The sequence below is a fragment of the Cupressus sempervirens genome, chromosome 7, assembly GCF_028749045.1.
Source record: "Cupressus sempervirens isolate cs-2001-9-10 chromosome 7, ASM2874904v1, whole genome shotgun sequence".
Taxonomy (NCBI): domain Eukaryota; kingdom Viridiplantae; phylum Streptophyta; class Pinopsida; order Cupressales; family Cupressaceae; genus Cupressus; species Cupressus sempervirens.
The window spans coordinates 761,776,106-761,794,853 of record NC_143124.1 but is presented as its reverse complement, the minus strand read 5'-3'; the positions used below and the strand labels follow the sequence as shown (position 1 = coordinate 761,794,853).

The 18,748-nt window shown below is 30.1% G+C and overlaps 2 pseudogenes; both read left to right on the top strand.

Annotated features, from left to right (window-relative positions):
• Positions 1-10,343, top strand: part of LOC149549518 (uncharacterized) — a 54,396-nt pseudogene extending 44,053 nt beyond the window's left edge.
• Positions 10,344-10,484: 141 nt separating this feature from the next.
• On the top strand, positions 10,485-11,120 carry LOC149549517 (G-type lectin S-receptor-like serine/threonine-protein kinase At2g19130 pseudogene; annotated as a pseudogene).
• The last annotated feature ends 7,628 nt before the right edge of the window (positions 11,121-18,748 follow it).

Below are 18,748 nucleotides of genomic sequence, written 5' to 3'. Positions count from 1 at the left end.
ACAGGAGTATGAAGAATTTAATCCCTCAACCATGGAAAAAGGATATGACTCAAGTTCAAGAGCAAGATGATTAGAAAGATTTAGAAAAAAAAAGTAGCGAACTTGCTACAAGGTGGATACCAAAGATGATATGCAAGAAACCCAAGAGAAAGAAGTTGTTTACAAGATGGAAACTCAGGTCTCTCAGGGAAGCCATGAGGTGTATGATTTGGAGGATGGTGACTATGAAGATGATAAGGTTGAGAATACTAACAATGCAATGGAGGACTCTCAAGAGGCTCTTATAGAGGAGGATTTGGGGCTAGAAGAGAAAAAACAAGAGAGCATTCACAATAAGATAGAGGAGAAAGAGGTGTGGGAGACTACTCTTAACTTGATGGACACTAAGTTGAAATAAATAGAAAAGAGTTTTATGAACCACATTGACAACCTCAAAAGTAAAATTAGTGCATCTTAGTATGTTTAAAAAGGCCATTAATAACATCAAATTTTGTCTCATGGTGTTCACTATTTGTAGAATTTAGAGGGCAATTATGGTGAAAGAAATCTTTGGTGTCATTACTAGAAAGGGGAAGCTCAAGAAAGATGATGAGGTGAGAAAGGATAAATAGGAGGATGAGCAGGGTTATGAAAACTTTACTAATTGGACTGAAAATCTTAATAAATTGGTGAGTCATTAGGAGACTATCAAGAAGGCCTAACAACATTGGCCTTGCTCAGTGTGTTTATTTTTCAAGAAGGCTCAACAATGTTGTTTTTTTTTGGTTGATTCACTAGTTTCTCTTTGGCTTCTTTAGAAGTTCTCTTGAATTTGATGGTTACATTAAGAACATGGTTATTTTTTATTATTTGATTTGAAGACTAGGCAATTGGCTATACTGGTTGGTGTTGTGCTAGGTCACTACTTGATTGTAATGGCATAGGGCATTTCTAGTTGATTGTTTATTGTTACTTTATGGGTATAGGGCCCTACCCTACCTTCTTATTCTAAAGCATATTAGAAACATTTGTTGAAAATTTTCTATGGCTAATATAAGTAGCAACTTCTTTCATAAACATAAAATTAAATATTAAGAAAATAATCTAATATATACACACATACTTACATATATTATACTATCAATTTTCTCTAACATCTTTAGTTATATTTTAACAAAATCAAGCTAGGAATTACAAATTTTAATGTATTATACTAATGCTAAATCTTTCCATTGATAGGTAGTAGGGAATTTATGTCATTTAAATTTATAGTTTCTCTTATGAGTAAAGAAACTTTAAAGGATGGGCTATTAAGACACTTGGAATAACAATTGTTGATAGAGTTATTTTCTCTAGTACTGAGTTCCAAAAAATCTATGCCATCAAATTTGAAAAAAATAAATAAATACTACTATGTGTTAAAAAATCTATATAGTTGCTATGTTAGGATTAAAAATATACACAAGGATTTAATACTAAATATTTCTCATTGGGTTGCTAACTTCTAGCCATGTAGTGATGTAATGTGCCATTTATGATTATTTTTATTTGTAATTGTGCACATTGACAACTTATTTAACCTTCCAAGTGATTTCTTAGCCACAACTTTTGCAATTCATTTTATATTTTATTTACGGTTGTGTATCATTTATTTTATCTTATTTATTTTTGAAAGTGACAACTCAATTTCTTCTACATTTGAAATTTGGTGGCTAAACCAATTCCTTTTTGGTTTTTTACTAAGGTTGGTCCTATGTTATAATATGTTTCCTCCTCAAGGACATGCAAGGTGGAGTTGGTGAGATTTTTTGAGGCAATTGATTTAGGGAATAATGATTCTATATGGCATTTCATTCTAGTGCCTTGTGTTGAATTTCCTGAATGTTGTGTTGTGACATGATTTTAGTATAGATGTCTTGCTTTTTCCCTTATTGCAAATTAAAATTAGAGGGGATCATTATCTTTTATAGCATATAATTGATTATGTCTTAAGAAATGAAAATAAAATTATATCCATAAGATAATAGTATCTTAGTTGAGTTTCAATAATTGTTTGAGAAATAAATTTTCTAGACCTTTAATATTTTTGAAATTGGTGAAATGAGGAAATAACCACAAGTTATTGTGTAATTTGGTGCATTTGGCATATGTGTAGATGTACAAAAATGGATGCACTTAAAGTTCCATACTTGGATTGTGTCTAGGCTTCAACTATACACTAAGTGGTATATTGTTGTCTTTATTTTAGAAAGGTGATTAGTTTAAGTATATTAATGGTTCAACATATCTATAGAATCTAGTTTACATTAGAGAATATGTTGAAGTTTTGTGTTCTTGTCTTCTTATTAAGAAAATTTTTGCATGTGTTGATGTAAAGTAAAAAAAAAACTCTAGTAAGGATAAAATAATTTTAGGAATGGATAAATATAAACATGTTTTCATGATCATTGTGTGAAGGTGATTCTATATGTTTTCTCTTGTCTAAATCCCATTAGAGTAGTTTTATGAACATGTGTTTCCCATTTTGAGTATGTTATTTGATTATCTTTAAACCTTTGGAATTCATTTTATCCTGAAAATAGAGGGTTACACCTTTCCGAACATCTTGATTTTTTGTTGAAATTACACTTTTTTAAGAAAGCGTGACGATTTAAGCCTTGAGAGGTCCCATTTGAAGGAGTTAATTAAAAATAGTTAGATTAGTGCTTCTCAAAAAAAAATCTAAAATATAACCTCTCTTCTCCTTAGTCATCCTTGCAGTAAGCTGACAAAAAATCACTTTGATTTAAGTTTTATTGGAGGATCAAATGAATTCATTTGAAAATCCAAGACACACTATGCTACTAATAAAAAAAATCTTTCCAATGATTATAATTTAAATATATGTTGAGTTTATTGTGACCTTTTGGTTTTAGTTTTAATAAACATATATTTTCCTCCATATATATACTTCTATCCTCAATTCTTATGAAAAATAGTAAAGCAAATATATAATAAGAAACATCTAGGCACTAGGTATCGGTGTCATCTTTCTACAAAAATAAAAATAAAAAAATTTGAAACACACATAACAAGTATACAAAATATTTTTAATACTCAAATGAGATCAATTTAAATTTCTAGATATCATTTTACAAGTCTATATTCAAAGTAATCACTATTTATCCCTTTTAGAAAAAAATATATGTGCTACTAAGTGAATGTCAATCTTTTCAAATCACATTTTGTTTGAAATTTAGTTTTGGAGATGGGAAAATTGATATTCAAGTCAATTCCTATATATATATATATATATATATATATATATATATATATATATATATATATATATATATATATATATATATATATATATATATATAGAGAGAGAGAGAGAGAGAGAGAGAGAGAGAGAGAGAGAGAGAGAGAGAGAATCTAAATACAAAGTTATAGAAGTGACTATTTTATATCATCATTAAATTCCTAATGATTTTGCAACAATAGTTGTCTGAATGTCAAAATATTTCTAAAATATACATTTTAGTGTCAAAGTTGGCAAAGAAGTGTAAGCCACTATTGTGGGACCACTAACTACTTATTTCAATTGTGCATGCTCCTATGAAGAATGTGATGTATTCTCTCCCATGTTGAATCTTTCTTATGTTTAACATTGTGTGATGCACATAATTGCATAGTGTTTATTCTATTTTTCAAAAAAACTTGTGTAAGTGTATATTTAACTCATTTGTTCTAGGCATTTTTTAGCAGGCCATTACAAACATGTAGTAGCACACTACCCAAAGAACCACATCACATATCATCTATTTTAGACACCCGCAAATCATGGTGAGATCCACACATCATGTTATAAACCATGTCACTTGACAAGATTTCACATCAGACATGATCACAATGCATTTCCAAACCCCACCAATAACTAATCATATCTACAACACTTGGTAATATTTGTTTTTAGGTCACCAATCAACACAACCAAGATCATCACTTGAGAAGAATATAAATTATATTTTCATATCTTCAACCATTGTTTCGAGAGAAGAAATTCATCAAAAATCATAATTATAGCTTTATAATTTACAGTTGTATATATTTGTCACTCAAACACAAACATTTAAACCAAATTGACCTTCTAACATAAGAATATAACACTAAATCAATGATAAGTACCATCATCTCATGATCACAACATAGTGTTAGGGAAAATACTTCTAACCCTACTAGACCACAATGTTTGACATCAATGAGAATGAGACCATAAACTAATATACATATATTTCCAAAAATCTCCCCCTTAGTCATTGACATAGTAACCATTTTTTTAACAACAATATAAATTACTATCAACCCCAACCTACTAAAATAACCCTAAAAACCCTAAGAAAATAAACATGTTTTAGATCTTTCTTTCCCTTTTTCATCAAACACAAAAGCCAAAAATATACTTATCTTTGCTCTCCTTGAAGAAAATCACTAGAATCAGTCCATAATCCCTCTAGATAGATGCACCTCTTTTCTACACTTAGTTTAAAGGAGAGGTAACAACCCCAATCTTCTCGCGAAGGAACTTAAGGACACCTTGATCAAATAATAGAATTTATCCTTGAGTTCCTTTAGTCCTTCATAGTAACTCAACATTGTAAAAATATTTTCAATTAAAAGATCATAATGAGAAAAGAGAAGTAACAAACTACTCACCAACAACTTGTACATTAATTCTTCTATGTTCTTCCTCTTCACTACCATTTCAAATAAGGACTAGATCAATACAACACTCTAGACATATTAATTTGACACTCTTATCTTGACTACCAAAGGAAAAAATCTTCATAAGAATATTTCACATACGTTTCCCCTTATCTTTGTCTACCAATGCATAGCACTGCAACAACACCAATCCATGAACCACTGGTACCCTCGAAGCCTCAATAATGTTCACACATGACAATATAATTGCCCAAAAAAATTAGACTCCTCTAAGTAGTTGCATTTCTTATCCACATAATAGAGGAAAATATCTTTAAATAATTCCACAAACTCATTCTATCATTCAACATATCAACTAATCTTCTACAATTAACAATATTGTTATTCAAACCATCCAAATGCATAACATTTCTCCAATCCATATTTGAAAAAAAATTAGTATGATCAATCTCTAAGATAAGAAAATAACTAATACACTATTTTTAGGACCATAAAATCAACTTTCCTAACCATAAATCACAAATCTTAACTTTAGAACATCTTTCATGCCATATTTTTGTGTTGAGAAGATATTAAGTAACCAGTCGTGAGGAAGGAAATAGATTTATATGAAAACTCGCCCTCAAACCATATATTCTAAATCATTTGACAAAGGATGAAGCAAAATTTTGACTGCATGATGAATCACTAATATTATCTAAATTTATGTATTCTTATCAAATTTCTTGTTCTTTTCTATTGAGTCTTCAACAGTCATTAACAATCATCCTATTTTTCCATGTTTTTGTAGAACCTCACAGTATGTCCAAACATGTTACATTTATATAATACCATACCATTACTTATCATTTTAGAAATTTCATTATTCCTAATATTGATCTTTATATTTCTTTCAACTTTGTTAGGTCCTATCCATTGCAACCATTGTAGTATACATTAAAGTTCTTAACTTTTCTACTTCCATTCACAACTGAAGTTCTTAATATTCACTGTTTTTTTGCACTAAATTACTTTATGCCCTAATTTATTGCAATGATAAAATAAAATAAAAATTCAATTGTATTCTTTATTTCTATAAAACTATAATCTAACAAAAGGTGAATCCTTGTAATGATAGGTCTTTGATTTATCAGGCCCTTTCTATCCTTTTCCTACATCTAATCTTCCAAATTCCTTTTATTTTCACTTACTTTTATTTTTTCTATTCATTTTTGTCTTCGACTTGCTTCCAATATACCAAACTCCTTTATTCTTTATTTTATTTTAGTCTACCATATCATTTTTGTCTTCTTCCTACCTCTAATCTACAATATCATTTTTGTTTCTTCTTTCTTATAGTCTAGCATAATCGATTCAACTTCCACCATATTTTTTGATTCATTCTTTGACTCCTCAATATTCTTTAGAAATTTGGAATACACTTTGTCTTTTTTGAGTTTGATCTCATTGTCATCTTCCCATCTTCCATTTGCATTGATTTACAAGTATATATTTTCACATTGTCTTAAATGTATTAGATATTCCTACCAGTCCTAAAAACTTTTGACAACCCTTTTATCATCTTCTTTCTTTTGGATAACACAACAAGAACTTTTGAACATAACTTCATAATCTTTGTTGCAAATTTAGTAAAATTTAACAAATTATGTCTCAAACCTTAACACAATAAAGATTATCATATTTTTTCACTTGCCACCAGTTGAAATGGTTCCAATGTCTTTCATTTGAGTGCTCCCTTCTCCTAAAAATTTGATTTCTCCAATATCATATTCTTTAAACATGATAAACCTTCACTTATATCAATGTCCTCATCTTGGAAAAAGTATTCATCCATGGGAAAATTCTTCTTCCATAGAACATCAATTTTTTTTTCAAGTTTGCCTTTCAAATTTACCCTTTGTCTAAAATCCCCATTATTTTCATTGTCTTATCTATCTTTTCATTGACTCAATATGATATTACTGATAGTCACTAGAAAAATTTCTTATCATTCTAAAATTAAAGAACTCAACAGGTAACTTACCTATGTATCTATCACTGCCTTGTTCAAATCTTCTTGAAAGATACTCTTTAGCTTCCTTTGAAATCTTGGATATCTCAGGTTTAGCATCTTCAATAGTTTTGAAAGCAATTTCCCTCTTTTTCTTTTCAACTTCTACAATATCAAATGCATATTGTGAATGAATAAGTTGATCATTTGAATTTTATTTTATATCAATGCTCTCTCTTATTGAACATGTTCTCAGTATGAACTCCTTTGATAGGGTTGATAAGATCTTTAATAATATTTTTTATCTTCTAGATGTCCATTGATTCTAAATCCATCACTAACATTCATGATTCACTATATGTATCTTTCAACGCTCCCATTTTCTTTCTTGAGTCAAACTTCTATTTAGGATTCATTAGTCTTTCTTATTTTGTCTTTAAACATCCTTCTATAGCAAGACCAAATTATATCATCTCTCTATAGGACCTTTTAAACCTTTCACTTTCCCAATTTTTTTCACATAAACCATTGAAAAGAGTTTCTCATACTTTCACATTAGCTTATTTTTGTCATTATTAGTTAGTAGTCAAATTTTCCCAAAAGGGAGGATAGAAACATATTTGGATAACCTCCTACGTACAATTATCTCACTAGTACATTTTGACTCATTTTTTGATGAAAATTGGTCAAATTTTCGACTCATGTTGGTTGAATTTTAGAAAAAATATTTTGTCACTACTTTTGCCATTGAAACTTCAACCAATTTTTTATTTCATCAAAATTTTGACTAAATTGTCGATGATCACTATATTTATAGTGATATCTCCTCCTTTTTAATAGAAGAGATCACAAATGGTATAACAATATCTCCTCCTTTTTTATCAAAATTATAATGAGCTATGTCATGACTACAAAGTATATTGTGCTCATGAATGAAGGCCCTTCTATATTTTTTCCTTCTAGTGCTGAGCTAAAGTAAGGGAACCCCTATCCCCTTACCTCTTTATCTTAGTTTCAGAAGTTCTAGGAAGGAATTTGAGTAAACTCATAATTAGTAATTGCCTAAGAGGACTGAAGGAAACTTCTAGACTCCATCCCTTGATGCATAAAAAAAAATTGATGACACTATCTTCCTTGAAAAAGCTCTCATTTTAGAAGCAGGAGGATAGAAGTCACTAATGGCTTCTTATGCTACTCTTTTTGGTCAACATAAACCTCCAAAAGAGTAAACTATTCTTCTCTAATACTAATAAAGAAATAAAAGTTTTGATATGCTCTACTCTCAATTATGAGATTTCCTCAATCCCATATACTTATTTTGGTCTCTCATTTTACTCAACTCAACCTCCTTCTTCTTTATGGAATAGTATGGTGGAGAGACTCCACACGAAGCTTTCTAGTTTGAAATAGAAACTTCTCATTTTGGGAGGAAAACTTTAGCTTTAGAAAGCATTTTTACAAATTTTTCCTATATACTTTATGTCCATGGCAGTTATGCTAATGAAGGTGGCAAAAAAAATAGAAAAAATGCATAACACCTTCCTATTGAGAGGAACAAAGGAAAATTGAAAGATGTGGCTAGTTGGATGGGAAAAAGTTTTTAAACTAAAATCTATGGGAGGGATAGGCATAAGAAGAATCAAGGAAATGAATAAATCCCTCATTATAAAGGTGGGATGTACTTTTCTTGAAGGGAAAAGAAAACTAGATTAAAATATTAAGCACTAAGTATATGTCTTATGGTCCTTTGGACTCCTTCCTAGATAATATCACCTTTAATGGTTGTTCCCCTTTGTGAAAAAGCATAAATAAAACTAAAGGTATTCTAAGGAGAGGTAGTAGAATGATTACTGTTAATGGTGGTAAGACATCCTTTTGGTTAGAATTATGGAAGGAGGATGTCCAATTTAAGGATGTCTTCCCCAACAACCTCCCCAAGGATTGATTTGTTAGATCTTTAGGGGATAAAGTGGATCTAATTACCGAGACTAGGAGGATGGAAAATCAAGGTGGATAAGATTAATTTCTATTTGGGAGATCCATAGAAGTATGAGGAGAATCCCTAAAATAAAAAAGGATGTCAGCACTCCGGTGAACTTTCTCTATAATCCTATAATATTCCTCCATAACATAGAGGATAGATGGATTTGGAGATATAACTGTAATGGTACCTTCTCAATCAAATAGGCCTTCCTCTTTCAATGAACTAATAAAGTTACAGATCCTCACTAGAAGTTGGTTAGGATCTTGAATCTAACACCTAAGATTAATTATTTCTAGTGGATAGTGACACACAATAAAATTATCACTTTGGATAATCTATAGAGAAATGACAAACATGAGGAGGAGAAAGGTTCTATAAACTTTACTAATTGGACCAAAGATCTTAATAAATTGGTGAATCATTGGGAGACTATCAAGAAGGCCTAACAGCATTGGCCCTACTGAGTGTGTTATTTTTTCAGGTTTTTAGTTTTCTCCTTAGATATGTTATTTCTAGTTATACTTTATAAATTTTGTTTAAAACTTTTGTATTAAGTATTTCATATTTAGACATCCTCAACAACACTGTATTTTTCAAGTTGAGTCACTAGTTTCTCTTTGTCCTTTTTACAAGTTCTCTTGAATTTGATGGTTATGTAAAGAACATGGCTGCTTTTTATTATTTTATTTGAAGGCTAGGCATTCGCCTATAATGGTTGGTGTTGTTCTAGGTTACTACTTGATTGTAATGGCCTAGGGCATTGAACTAGTTGATTGTTTATTGTTACTTTATGGGTCAAGGGCCCTTCCTTGCCTTCTTAATCAAAAACATATTACAAACATTCATCAAAATTTGTCTATGCCTAATATAGGTAGCACCTTGTTTCGTAAATATCAAATTAAATATTAAGACAACAATCTAATACATATGTACATACATGCATGCATAGATACATAAATATATTCTAGTGTCAATGTTCTCCAACATTTTTAGTTATATTTTAACAAAATCAAGATAGTAATTACAAATTTTAATGCATTGCACTAATGCTAAATCTTTTCATAAATAGGTAGCAGGGAATTTAAGCCATTTAAATTTATAGTTTCTCTTATCAGTAAATAAACTTTAAAGGATGGGCTAGTAAGACACTTAAATTACATTAGAGAATATGTTGAAGTTTTGTGTTCTTGTCTTCTTAGTAAGAAATAGTATTGCATGTGTTGATGTAAAGTACAAAAAATCTAATAAGGATAAAATAATTTCAAGAATGGATAAATGCAAACATATTTTCATGATCATTTCTTCTATGTGTTTTCTCTTGTCTAAATTCCTGTAGAGTAGTTTTATGAACATGTGTTCCCCATTTCGAGTATGTGATTTGATTGTCGTTAAACCTTTGGAATTCTTTTTAGCCCCGAAATAGTGGGTTACACTCTTTTGCACATCGTGATTTTTGTTGAGAGGTCGCATTTGGAGGAATTAGTTAAAAATAGAGTTCATTTACCACAATCCAGTGCAGGAAGTGATAGAGTTCATGTGCCTTCACTTCCTGTCGGCGGTGCTTTTGTTCTTGTTTTGGCTTTACCTTTTTTAGGGTTTCTTGTTGGGAGGCGGTGTAAGGGAGGACATATAGAAGCTGAGGTACTTCCTTTTTCGCTCAGAACATTCACTTACAAGGAGCTGTGAATTGCTACCAACAATTTCCGGGACAAGTTAGGAAACGGAGCATTTGGGTCCGCATTTAAAAGATCTCTCCCAAACAACACGCTTGTCACAGTTAAAAATTTAACTTCTATAATCTCTACTAAAGTTTTGCCGAAGCTGTACATGCCCAGCAGATCTCTCAATTCCTATCTTTTCCCTGGATCAGAAAAGCTGCTAGACTGGAAGACACGATTCCAGATCGCTCCTGGCAATATTGTGAGGGGCTTAGTTTATCTACACGAAGAATGCAGAGATCAAATCATCCACTCTGATTTAAGGCCTAAGAACATTCTTCTGGATAATGATTTCACAGCAAAAGTGATTGATTTTGGTCTGGCGAAGTTAATCGGGAGAGATTTTAGTAGGGTTTTGAGAACGACGAGAGGAACTCGGGGCTATATTGCCTCAGAGTGGCTGGGCAGATTAGCAATCACTTCAAAGGCAGATGTGTATAGCTTCAGCATGATGTTGTTCGAGATAATATCGGGGAGGAGAAATTCGGACACGGGGGAGAAGCAACAGACAAAGCAGTACTTTTCGTCATGGGCTGCAGCTCAAATTCACAAGGGGAACCTGATGAGTATCGTGGATGAAAGAGTTTCAGAGGATGCGGATGTTGAGCGGGAGAAAAGAACCGCTTTTGTAAGCTTGGTATGCATTGCAAGGGATGAGAATGAGAGGCCAAGCATGGCTCATGTTCTCCTGATGCTCCGAGGAAAGATGGATGCTGATCCACAAGTGGTCATGAGATCATTGTAGTATCTGAGGGGCCTCTACTAGATTTGCATTACTGCTGCTTGTTCTTCTACAGTTTTATGACCTATATTAGAGCTGAAGTTAATGGTTGATTTGGGAAGGGAATAAAGTTGTGCATTTCCTTTTCGGTGATTATGTAAGTTACATGGCATATAGAAATATTTATTGTAAATAGAGAACCTGTTCTTACAATAAATTTGTAACAATCAGTTCTGTAGCCAAATTTCACATGAAGAAACATAGTGAAAATGTTACATGTATAACATAAAACTAGCAATCACGTGGTTGGAATGAGCTTTATTTTATATCAAATTTATTTATATAAATCATTTGAACTTATATCTTTTATGAAATATAAATGATTTTTTTATTATTAAATTTAGGTGATATTCATAAAGATGAAATAAAGTTGTAAAAGATGAGTTTATACATATCACTATTTATAAATTATAAATTATTAAGTTCCATTAAACAATCATGTATTATAAATTTTGATATTATCATAAATAAATATGAAAATTAAATATATGTAGGAAATCTACCATGTATTACATTATAATATCAAGAAATTTACAAGTAATACAATTTTTATCAAGGAGCCTAAGATTAGACTACACTTGTACAAGACAATTGAAAAATGTGACTATAAGAAGATATGTGGATAGAAGTAAATGTTCATATATTATTGCAAAGTCTTTGTATGGGGAACAACTAGAACGATGATGAATAAGAAAAGAAAAAACAACTTACCTTTATCAATAGCATATTAAATACAATCATCAGAATTTATTTTTGGCTAATATAGGTAGCAATTTTTCAATGTCCTCCAACATCTTCAAGTATATTTTAACAAAAATGAGCTAGCCATTACAAATTTTAATGCATTGTACAAATGTTAAATCTTTTTATAAATAGGTAGTAGGAGATCCATGATATTTGCTTGCAATTAAAATTTTTGAGGAAAAACAAATTCTAATACTTAGTTCCAAAAGATTTTTGCCAGGTAAGTGCAAGAAGTTGGGTCTCACTTTTGGACAAAAAGTGTAAGTGTTTTTCTTATTTTTAAATTTCTTTGTCAATTGATGTAAAAATTTGAGTCATTTAGAAATTGAATACAAAAAAACTTCAAAGATAAAAATTGTAGTGCTCAGAATCTACTTTTTGAATATGTAATTTATTTGTGTACCCATATGATAGAATTTTTTTTTGGTATAGATCTTTGAAAATCACTTTTTTCAAAATGCATGTTTCAAGACCATACCACACTCAGACACCAAAATTTGACACAAATAAATAAATTTTTCTAAATCTTTTAAAGGAAGTTACCTAACACACCAAAGATTGATGATAATACTTTTCGTTAATTTTTTATTGAATGGTTTTTTTATTATTAATTTTTAATTGGCTATAAGGGTAAATTTGAAAACCTCTCATTTACGGACACCATAATTTGATCAAAAATTTACTTTTTCAAAATTCATTTTTTTAAACTTCAAAATAATTATATGTAGATTGATGCCATATAAATTAATTTAAGAAAAATTATTAAATTTTTAGTGAACCTTGCTATTTTACATTTAGGTACCACTTGATTAGAAAATAATAAATAAAATAATAAATAAAATCATAACACTATAAAATTTATATTTTTGAAATCAAGACAACTAGAACTCTGATGGGTTTTTCTTTCGTAAAAAAAAATGATTGGGAAGACCCTCTAAATATTATGGCAAGACATAAATTTGTTAATTCAATGCTTTAGCCAAATCTTGAGAGGCCAAGCAATAGATTTGGTCTCACCAAGCCTAACCCAAACCAAAATCTATGAGGGGAGAAAAAAACCCCACCCCATGTTGCAAGAAACGGGCACCCATTATTTGAAATTCAAAAAATGGGTGCCCATTTTGAAAAAGTAAAATCATTGTTTAAAATGCATTTAAAATCCTCCAAATTATTTTTTTGAAAAATGGATACCTAATTTTTTAAAATAAAAAATGGGCAGCCAATTTTTTTTTAAAATGGGTCCCCATTTTTTGAATTTCAGATTGGGCACCCAAGCCTAATATGGGTGTCCACTTTTTAAAAAAGGGTGCTCATTTCTAAAAGAGCATCTTGATCTGTGCACTTCCGCAAAATTGAAACCCAACTTCTTATTTCTACGCACTATCAAATATTACAAATTTTTAATTTAAAAAATGCACTAAATAGTCTAAACAATTTTTATGTTGTGATTGAAATCATACACAAGCATTCAAAACTAAATATTACTCTTTAGAGAAATGAAGCATGTTTGGAAATCTCTTGATATGCAAAAGAAAACATTTTTTTAGCTCTGAAAAGATAAACCTTAATGAAACATTCAATTTGTACATTAGATCCTTATAAAATAGAGAATCCAAATTTAAAATTTAAAAAAAATCTTTTAAAATAAACTATATTTTATTTTATCAGTCATATTTGATCTATTAATATGTAAAACATGTGTATTTTGTAGACTCTTTTAAGCTTGCATTTGAAAGGGAATGATGAACATCTATAGCTTAATAACAAGTTCCAACAATTATTTAGTGACTTTTATGTAAATTTTTATATCATTTGTTTAAATATTGATGTAAAGGAAGTGCCTTTAACATAATAGTCAAGATTAGGAGAGGTTCTCACTAAACCCCCACATAGGTGTATTTTATGTACTCTTCCGTAAACTACTACTATTGGCCAACTCAGGGATCTTTGAACATACATGCCTTGGAATATTAAAAATTAATGGGAAAACTTGTGTGTCCTAAAAGATCGTATCCAACTCTATTTCATTGACCAACACAATGCAATGCCACATTTATACAAAATCAAATATAATTACTCATGTAAGGGTAAAATCCCTTTAATCTAGCATGTATGCAAACATACAATGTCATTTCAAACTCTTAACACTAGCTTATCATGAGTCTTTCAACATTCTTAGCAATGATTATCTAAATTTTTAATACAAGACATGATTCATTAATTCAAACTTTGTACGCATTGTCCCATTGGACTATTAACTTTTCCTTTCTAGGAACAAGGGAATATACCAACCAATATGTAATGTTTTGATACACATATCAAGCCTAGAAGACACTCCATACACACCCTATGAACACATGTATTATGAACCTACAAACTAACCTTATATTTGCTTGATAAACCCCTCTCTTTTCTATCCTACAAACTATTAAACATTGTTTCAAATGGACATGACCAATTTTAACATGTACAAACCTGAAATCCAAACACTATAACTTTGGGATATTGAAAAACATTTTAACATATTCCTCTCCACCCATTTTTATTAGTTTCCATTGTACCAATCAAGAGAAATAAAATAAATTTATCAAACTGGAAAATCCTTGGCATTATTGTTACATCTTCAAATACTTAAAGGATAGTAAGTAAAAGGTAAGACGTGTATAAACCAAAAGAATTCTTTGAACCATTAGAAACATTTATCTCCAACTCTTAAAACTGAGGTGGAGATACATGACTATGCATTTTCAACCATTCTCTAACTTCCCAACTAACTACAACATCTAATTTTAACTCTAATGACATTTTGAAAATTTTATAATTCTACAACTTTGGAAATTTCCATAAATTCTAACTCCAACTTCACTTAAAAACTTCAAGAATAATTCTAAATGAACCAAAATGGACTTAAATGACCTTATTAACAAAAATGAAACCAAAGAAAGACACAAATCAAAGTTTTATAATATGACTCAAAATATCCCCCAAGACCCCCTATTTTCCACAAAGAAAAGATTCAAGTCCATGATTTGGATAAAGGTTTACAATGTTGTTTATCTTGGAATTTTGCAATATATGAATTTAATATTGGACGTGTTGTTCCAAATCTTCTATATTGTCATGCACTTCTTTTAAACTTCCTAACACCCATTTTGTCGACTTAACCTTTGGTCTCCATAATGATTTTTAATTACCCTTACTTATCTTCCACATGGAACACAAATTAGAATTTATTTTCAAAAAAAAAATCCCTTTGACCTTGTTGCATTATTTTCATCTCTAACACTATATAGAAACATGACTATAACACCTAGGATATTATCATTAAATTGTGCAATCGAGCTATCAAACTTAGATTTCTAATATATTTTTACTTTAAGAAAAGGCATGTTATACCTCAAAAAAAACCATCTATATAGTATATTTCATCTTCATCATTAAAATTTGAATATGTATTGGTGTGGTGAATTGATGATGCACCTTGTAATAAAAAACAATTCTTTTCCTCTGTATCAAATTATATATCTACATTCCCACTTTAATATACATGATCAATACCGAGTTTTTTACTTCCATATATTTTTTCAATGAACTATTTGTTGGGTTATCTTTCTTCTCTAACTTCATTTTGTGTTAACTCCTCCTTTGTGTATGTTGCATGTCCTTCTATAGCCTTGACCAATGCTTCATGAAACTTTATTCCATCATCAACTTCTAAATAAATTATCTTATTGCATCTTATTTTAAAATTAATAATTTGTATGGGATACTTCACCTTCTTTCTCATTGGCCAATGGAAAATATTTTATTGGTATGCTTCCACAATATATTAGCATGCATCCCTAATACATTACTTCATTTTATTTTAAACTATTTTTCTTAATCATATATTTCTCGCTCTTCTCTTTTATTGATTTTTTCTTGTGATACATAGCCTATGTTTCTTTCCTTTTCTTCACTACTTAGTCTTTTGGAATCTAGCATCTTTTCTCTCCAACTTGTTAGAAGCAATACACAAACTTTCAAATTTTCTCTTGACTAGATCTTTCTAGTATCTCATCGTACCAAAATATAATGCAAAGAAAGGACCTTTAACATGAGAAATGATCAATCACAAAGGTTATCATCAATCCAAACATAGGTGAAACTTATGTACTCTTCCTTAAACCACTAATGTTGGCCTACTTAGAGCTCTCTGAACATACATTCCTTGGACTTTTTAAAATACATGGAGAATATAGATTTTATGTGGATTAAAATATCCGATGCAACTCCCTTGACCTACACAATGTAATCACACATTTCTACAAAGAGTCTTAAATTTCTCATGTCAAGCTTGGGTAATCCTTTTGATATAATCATAACACAAAAGTAAAGTTCCATTCTAAAGTCTTAATATAGGCTTATGGGGATTGTTTCAATGTTCCTAGAAATGTTTCTCCATTTTTTTAATATAATACATGATTTATTTATTCAAATTTGTCTACACTTTCCCATTAGACTATCAACTCTTCACTTTATAGGAATAAAATAAAATTCCCAACAATTTTAATGCCTTGACATTTGGATCAGGCATGTAAGGTGTTTCATAAATGCCCTACCAATACATATATTATGCACTAACAATGTGATTTTTTTTGTTTGATAAAACACTCTATTATTTATCCTACATGATGTTAAATACTATTCTAAATGGAATAATCAATCTTAAGATGCACAAACCTTAACTTCAAACCCTAAAACTTTGGGATATTACAGAATGTGTGAACTCTAGATTTTCCAAGGTATGTCTATGTTATTATTTATTTGTGATTGGCTTTTATATTATTTGTTACTTGTATTCTATTTTTAAATTAATATAGAGTATTGATTTTTATAAACAAAATAGAGTTTTTATTCTAAGAATTTATTGTGTAATTAAGTCCTAAATCGATTATGAGAAATTAAAATGGTATTGTAGCTAGAAAATATTAATGCAAAGCCAAGATTTGTTTCATAAATTTTAGAATAAAATAAATCACATTGTTCAATTTCTTTTGTGGATATGGTCGCCAATGTTCAAGATGAAGATAGAAAGGCACAAGGTGTGCAACGGTTATTCTCTTAAGGTATATGCCAAGACTATTTTTTCCTGTAACAACATTAGATATGAAAAGATGAGTCAAGTTCATTGTACTAATATATTTGACTATATATTAAACATTATTAAATCAAAATTGGTATATGTTCTCCATTATTACATCTACTTCTACTACATGTTAGCATTCTTTCTTTTATCTCTTTTAATTTAAGGTTGATTCCTCAAATAGGGCTTAACCAAGCAAAGACACTCCACACTAAAAAACTTACCACTCTCTTGTGTGCAAGTGCAAACCTACATCTTTTCATATTGGTTCCATGATTCTATGGTTTCAATTTCTAACAAATGCTTTGGATTTAAATTTTCTAAAAATGAGTAGGCTTACATGAACCTTGACCTGAACCTTAAGTTGACCTAGAGCATAAGTCAACCTAAACCCTAGAAGTTGACCTTAACTTGAAGTTTCCATAGTTTTGGGTTCATATATTCTAGTGTGTATGTTATATATTTCATTTGGTTTCCATTTTTACTTTAGTTTGACAACCCATTTGTAGGTTTCCATTTTGGTAAGCATCTCTTCCCTCTTTTACATTTTTGTTGAAGGGTACTCCCCTTAATACCTAAAAAACATAATAGAAATATTAAAAAAAATAATAATATGGCATATCATTAGCAACTTAACTTATTCATTCATCACTTACCTCTTTCTTCTATATATGATGACTAATAAAAAATAAACAATAATAAATAGCAACGATCACACATATATGACACCAGCATTTAAAGTGGAAACCTATTTTGGAAAAAATTACCAAGTAACATGCTACCATTTTTCACTCTTCTAAAGTGAGCTTGGTTAAGAGCCAACCATGTTAAAGGTTACAAAACATACTATTAGGTGTAATCTTGTTAAATTATGTTATTACCTTGTTAGGAGTGGCTTGGTTAGACAACATTGGACCAATCAATTAGAATGTCACCTTGAATAAAGGATTTACAATATGACTATTAGGTCAACCTTGAATAAAGGATTTTGACAGCAAAAATGGTTAGAAAGTAACAAAATATTTGGTTTGTTAAGATACAACTCACCTTGAAAATTCATATCTCCATTTAGCTTATTTTTTGGTTCAATAAATAGACTTCAATAACATCTCCTTCTAATCTACTTGGCATCCCTTCAAGCAACCTTGGAAAAAATCTCTTATGCCTCCTTAAATAGGTAGCTTTGATCTTTTTCTAATTTATCATCACTATAGATCTTAGGGTTTGATTAGATTCAATGAATCTATCCATCCTTTTGTCCTTCTACTCCATTCTCAATACTTCTAGAAAATTCTTCTTAAATCCTTGCCTTTGATCACATAGAAAACTCAATTCATGCATTAAATCCACTAGCTCATCAATCCTTATCATCCACACATTTTGATCAATCTAAAAATTCAACTATGTTAGCCTCAAACTTGATTCTTTAGCTTGATCTCTAATATTCTATCCTGCTCAGCTTTCACTAGCTTGCTTGGTCTTCACTATGCTCGATCACTACTACATTTTCTTCTTCATATTTCTTCATGATAAATATCACTAAGCTGATAATATTTTCTTGGATATTTATTAAGTTCCTTAATCTTATTCTTCATTAGCCTAGTAAAATTATCACTTGGTCAAGCTTAGTCTTATACTCAACATCTTGTCAAAGACTAATTGATTAATTCAAACATACATACTCCTCTTTAGTTGATAACTTCACTAGTTCATCTAGTTATCT